Genomic DNA, 6,629 nt, shown 5'->3' with positions numbered 1-6,629 from the left:
GCTCTTGGATAGAAGATAGATGAGTCGTTATTTACAATATAAACCCAGAAGATTTCAGTTTCCCTGAACATGCTGAATATCGTAATGAAAAAAAGTTTGCGAGGGAGAACAGTGTGATGATTCATAGAAAAAAACGATATTATGATGAGTGGTATCGAAGGCCTTGAAAAAATCCAGAAAGATAAAAACGTGGGTGAGAATTTATTCAATGGATGTAGCTCATTTATTAACCACCATTCATTGACATTACGTAGTTGATATGTTTTTGCTGAAGCCATAGATATGTTTAATTTATTCTTTTAATAATTTTTCTAACCTTAGAAAATGTGGATAAACGGGGTTTGAGTTTTATTCACCATTATCATGCCTTTTACCTTTCATGTGAATTTGAATTAACTTTACCCTTTCTATCCTTACAGATGCATTGAAAATGTGAACAAGAATACGCGGCACTGGGTCGGTGTTTTCCTTAGAAAGAAGAAAGAAAGTTTTTCTTAGCATTTTACTTGGCTAAGCATAATGATTAAACTCGTATTCAAATCACATCTAAGTATTTTTTTTTATTTCATTAAGCAAAATTTGAGTCAAATACTTACTAATAACCATGGTAACCATTGTGACGTCATAAAGTTTAAGCCACATAAGGCGCAATGTATGTTTCAGCTTTCATAAAAGGGTCATGACGGAGTGAATATTTTCGCAAAATTTAGTAATTGTGGGCAAGTTAGATTTGTGTAGGTGACAGTTTTGTACTGTTTTGCGGACTTAAACAGTATTTGTGTTGGTAAGCCAAATAACAGTAAAGTGAGTGTGCTACGATAGTTGTTAATTGACAGAGAATAATTGACACATGAAAACATGACAATGTAATCCGATCCGAGAACTCTGAACTTTTTACCTGGACTTTTTATTATTCGACTGTTTATTGGAGCCGGTGTCACAGGCGATTTGGACCGGGTAGTCGATCGGGGCCGGAGGTACTAATCGGCGGCTCTTTTACCCGCCGATTAGTTCCGAATTTTGTTGTGTGATGCGATCGTCATAGTCGATTTGTTCCGACCAGGCGATTTGTTCCAGTAGGCTGTTCATGCACCATTATCACCCCTACAGCAAGAATGTGATATTCCAGTCGTCCTTTTCAACCAATTGGCTCCTCCAAGTCAACCGCACCCACAGAACAGATACAGTTGCCGATTGCTGCTGTGTGGAGCCATGAAGCCCTATTCACACTGCGTGCTCCCTTTGTGCTATTCGTGGTGTGAACGTCGATATATCCACCAATATGGCTGGTTTGTCTTGGTCTTCATAACCAAGCAAGAAATAGGATGGGATTGGCGACTAGGGTGATGGGGGGTGGAGGTAAACACTGCTGCATGCTCTTCGAACCCCCATTTGATTAATCAAGTAGAAATCAAAATGAATGTATCAATACAAGAAAACTAAGTCCAACAATAAGGCTGCCAAAAACACAGGGAACTCTCAGTGACACCTTATTGAGACACACACTATGCGCATATTTTTTTTTTGGGGGGGGGGCGTTGGGGCACGGGACCCGGGTAGTCGAAAAAGGAGGAAATATATGAAAATAAAAGGGAGAGAAAAAAACGTAGGAAGAAGAGATCGCAAAAAATGGGGAAGAGTATATGAGAAAAGGAAACAAGGAAGAGGGAATAAAGGGGGGGGGGGAGAAGGAAAATGAAGGGGGAAAAGAGGGGGAGATGAAATAATAATAATAATAAAAGAGCGTGCATGGGCGCGCCCGCAATTTGAAGTTTGACCTAGCGAGGAGCAGAAATGATGCTCGACCTTTGGGGTGCCAATTCGATGTTTGACCGGGAGCGCATTCATGTGTCACATGGGGGGAGAGGGTGGGCAAATTAAACTTAGGGGGCATCAACTTGACTCGTTATGAGGGGGCACCAAACTGACCTTAAGCTCGAGGGAGGGGTGCTTTAGCACGGATCCGGGGGGGGGGGCACACCCGGCTCATGACCCCCCCCCCCCTTTGAGAGCCAAAAAAAAGTGGTCGAAAGTACCGTATATGTGCAAGTGCTAACCCTTTTTTTAATTTTTGCTTGTCAAATTTTTCTGGACAAAAGTGCCCCCCTGGAAATTCCTGGATCCGCACCTGGCTGACATTTAATAACACACATGAAGGCCCTATATATATATTTTATTTAGAAGTGAATGAATGACTCAAAATTGGTCGTATAGCTTCTCATTGGCGGCGGAAGCCAAACAATTTAGGGGGGGTCTACCTGGAATTTATGGTTGGACACAGGAAAAAAATTTGACAAGCAAAAACAAATAAAATTAAAAAAAAACACCTCAAATTTAGGGGGGACAGGACCCTCGCCCCACCCCCCCCCCCGCTTACGTCGCCTATGTAGCTTCTTATAATATCACTTTAATTGCACCAAGCTTTCGATCAAAGCTTGGCACAAGAAAGAAGCTACAAGATTTGTATTGTCATGAAACACCAGCGACGTTCTGTCCGCAAGTCATTTCTCACGCTTTATATTTGACCAAATTTATAGAAATATGAAGAAAGAGGAAAAAATCAGGAGCGGCGGGGCAAAATTTTAAAGTGGGAGAGGAACACAGGGGAAAAAGGCAAAAAGCGCACTTAAAATATGATATATATGTATGTATGTATGTATGTAAATATATATACAGTACATATTTCGAAGAAGGGAGGTATTCCTAACTAAAGATGAAAGGCCTCAATAAATAATGCGAGCGCGAAGCGCTAGCCCAAGTATGTTGATATTTCAGAAATTGTGACCTGGAAATTGAACATTCTGAACATTTTTTGAGATCATGAACTAGATCGAACCTACCTAAACCATTAATACGAGCGCGAAGCGCGAGCTGAAAGTTGTTGATTTTCCAACCTAAAAACTAGACATTCGTGACACTTTTTCAAATCATGAACAGGATAGGAATTACCTAAAGACTGGGACATTCGTAATACTTTTTCGAATCATGAACAGAATAGGAATTCAACTAAATAATAGCTGACAGCTCTAGGTAAAATATGGCCAGTCTTAAACCCCCATGCAATGAATTGTCAAAAAGCCCCCGCACGTACATATATTAATTTAGAAGTGCATGTCACGGTTAGACATTTCATCATATCATTATGTCTTCATCGGCCTAACAATGCTATTTACGAATTCGTTGGAGGTGTACCGTGAACGCTTTTTAAAAAGAAATCAAACGACAGATATTTTTTCATTCAATTTATCAGGAGCCAAATGAAACTGCACTATTCTCATTCATCATTTTACAACATTTGTCTGGCTGGTTTTTTATATCTAAAGTTTTGCCAGGTTTACCGATGCAAAAAGGAGGAAGAGTTGACATAAGAGAGGTGGAGAGACAGAGAGGGTTAGGGGGCAGGGAAAAACATATAGAACATAGCGGGGAAAGCTTAGACGTTGAAATTGTCACGAAAGATTGTGGTTAAATATTATTTCGTTATTTGTAATGTCGTCTGTACTACTGGTATTCTTTTTGAATATTTGAATGACAATATTAAGCATGCGTTCCCAGGCTTGGAACTGAATATGTAACTGATTATGAAAATCAATAATAATCTTGTTTTGACTGGTAAACCAATTTGGGGTCGATCGAGGGGGACTGTCTGGTTCAGATTCTTTGCATAAAAGAAGACCCTGAACCTTTACCACTGCATCCAATATGATATAAACGGCTTGATGGTCATAACCCTTGGAAGCGGAAGTGCTGTTGGGTATTTTGTACACCATAAGCAGCACCCTCTTGGTAATTAGCTTGGTATGCTCAAATGTAGAGATTTGATACAAATCTCTGTTATTTTTCAAACAGAAGAAAAAACATTGTTTATTATCTTATTGTTATTATTTTTGTTGTAATTCTTTTTCTGACCTAAAAGAACTTCATTTAGTTGAAATAATTTTTTGTGTAATTTTCCTCCTTAACCAAATCCCCTTTCATTTTGGAGTGAAAACTTTTTTCTCGGCTTTTTAACAAACCAGCACCCAATATCTCTTTCATTTTTGCCTCTGCCATCTTTACCTTTGCCATTTTCAACTCCGCCATTTTTTACACTGTTATAAATTTTATACTTAAAAATAAAAAATTCCTGCAACAGAGTCTGGAGAACACCTGTAATCTTACTGCACTGTGTAATCTTACATGCACTTGTGTAAAATTACAGAAAATTGGTATTTTGTGCGCGTACCCTTACAAATTTATTGTAATAAAACTGTTTTCCCCTTTTTAAAACATCTGTTCTGTAAAACTGTAGAAAATTATTGTTTTTTTTTCTGTAAAACCTGTTTTTTAATTTTTCTGTAGAATCTACTGTTTTTTCTAATAGTGTACCTCGGCCACTATTACCCCTGCCATTATCACATCTTCCATTTTACCTCTTGTCATTTATGCCTCTGCTCTTTTTACCTCTGCCGTTTTTACCTCTGCCATTTTTACCTCTGCCATTATTACCTCTGCCATTTTTACTTCTGCCATTTTTACCTCTGCCATTTTTACCTCTGCCATTTTTACCTCTGCCATTATTACCTCTGCCATTTTTACCTGGCACCTAAAAAACGAACAGGATAGGAATCTAAACAATTAATGAGGGCGCGAAGCGCGAGCTGAAAGTTTGTATTTCCAACCTAAAAACTGGACAATCGTAACACTTTTTCAAATCATGAACAGGATAGAAATTTTACTAAACAATTTTAGATTCGAACTCGAAGTGTGTGCTTAAGATATGTCATTTCCGGCCTAAAAATTTGTATTATTAGCATATTTTAAAATCAAGGACAGGGTAGCTATCTCACTAAATTTTGATTAATGTGAGCGCAAAGCGTATCCTGATTCTTTTTATTTTCCGACCAAAAAAGTCATCTTCTTTTCACCTTAGAGCAATGAACAGAATAGTATCTGACTCAACCATAATTACTGATGCGAGCGTGAAGCGCGAAATGAATATTTTTTAATATTCAGATCTGAAAACTGGATCTTTCAAGCACTTTTGAAATAAAGAACAAGTAGTTTATTTCAATAAGCAATGCGAGCTCAAAGCGCGAGCTATTCTTTTTTTTAAGATTTAAACCTACAAAATAATAAGGAAAAAGATGGATATCTTCCTAAATGAATGATTTGATTTTATATATTGCGATCTAAAAAGTGAAAAAATAAGCACGTTTTGAAATAAAGAGATGGCTGTGTATTAATGCAAAGCGCGAGCGATTTTTTTATATTTATATCATGACCTGAAAGTTTTCTCTTTTTTTCCAATTATTACCCTCCCCTTCCATCATTTAATTTTCTTCCTAGTCCTATCTTTCTTCTTATTTTTCTCCTCACCTTCCTATTTTGTGCCGCCAATAGGGGGCGGGCCACCTCTTCGCCCCCTTGATCTACCTATGATTTCTGGGCGGATCCACGATTTTCCAAAAGGGGGGGGGGGCAAACTTTCGGAGGAAAATTTTGACAAGCCCCAAAAATCACAAATTAAGGAACTTTTATACCCGAAACAAAATTGACAAGCAAAAAAAAAAAGGTCTTCAGTTTTAAAGGCATTTTTACATTACAAATTTTGCTTCTCAAGGGGGGGGGGGGGGCACGTGCCTCCAGTGCCCCCCCCCCCCCCGCATCCGCGCCTGACTATGATGACCCATCCCACGGCAGGAATTTCGTGTATAAATGGAATATAAAAGTCTCGTTAATAGAGTATTTAAAAACAAATTTTGGGGATTAAATATAGTTCAAACTCATAGCGAAGGATTCATCATAACTCATGAAAACTATTCTCTTTACTGAGTACGCGAACATAGAAAATATTCTTATATTCCAAGTAAATGTGGAATTAAGGGAAAATGAATTTGTTTAACAAAGGTATGTTCTTACGGGGTATAGAACATTCTCGTCTACTATCTATGCACTAAATTTACTTATAAGTATCCAGAGGTGATTTTTTTTTTTCGTCATTTTTATTAGTTATGAAATTGACAATGGCCATCAATGTCACCACTCTTTGGCTGGCATATAGGGCTAGATGCGAGTTCGAGAATAGTCGGGCCGGTATGTCTTTTTTTCCTATCCAAGTTCTTAACAAAAGCTATCTGTTTATATATATTTCGAAAGATGGTTTGCTTTAAAGCAAAATTCCCATCATTTGTTGTTTTAGAGATAATCATACACACAATGAAAAGTGTGTAAAATTGTGCCTTGTAATGTCAGTTACCGTGAAAATGCCCATGTGTATAATTTCGATTTTGAATTATGTATTTTTTCCATAATAAAAGACCACAAATAGTAGGGGGACATTTGATATTATGTCCCCCCCCCTTTCCAAAATGGTAGGGGGACGCGTCCCCCTGTCCCCCCTGGGATTTCCGCCCATGCTTGTAGTAGTAGTAGTATAGTAGTAGTAGTAGTAGTAATAGTAGAAGTTGTAGTAGTTGTAGTAGTAGTAGTAGTAGTAGTAGTAGTAGTAGTAGTAGTAGTAGTAGTAGTAGTAAAAGTAGTAGTAGTGGTAGTAGTGGTAGTAGTAGTAGTAGTAGAAGTAGAAGTAGTAGCAGTAGTAGTTGTTGTAGTCGTAGAAGTAGTAGTAGCAGCAGCAGGAGTAGGAGTAG

The sequence above is a fragment of the Lytechinus pictus genome, unplaced genomic scaffold (assembly GCF_037042905.1).
Source record: "Lytechinus pictus isolate F3 Inbred unplaced genomic scaffold, Lp3.0 scaffold_19, whole genome shotgun sequence".
NCBI classification, from domain to species: Eukaryota; Metazoa; Echinodermata; class Echinoidea; order Temnopleuroida; family Toxopneustidae; genus Lytechinus; species Lytechinus pictus.
This window is presented reverse-complemented; position numbering follows the sequence as displayed.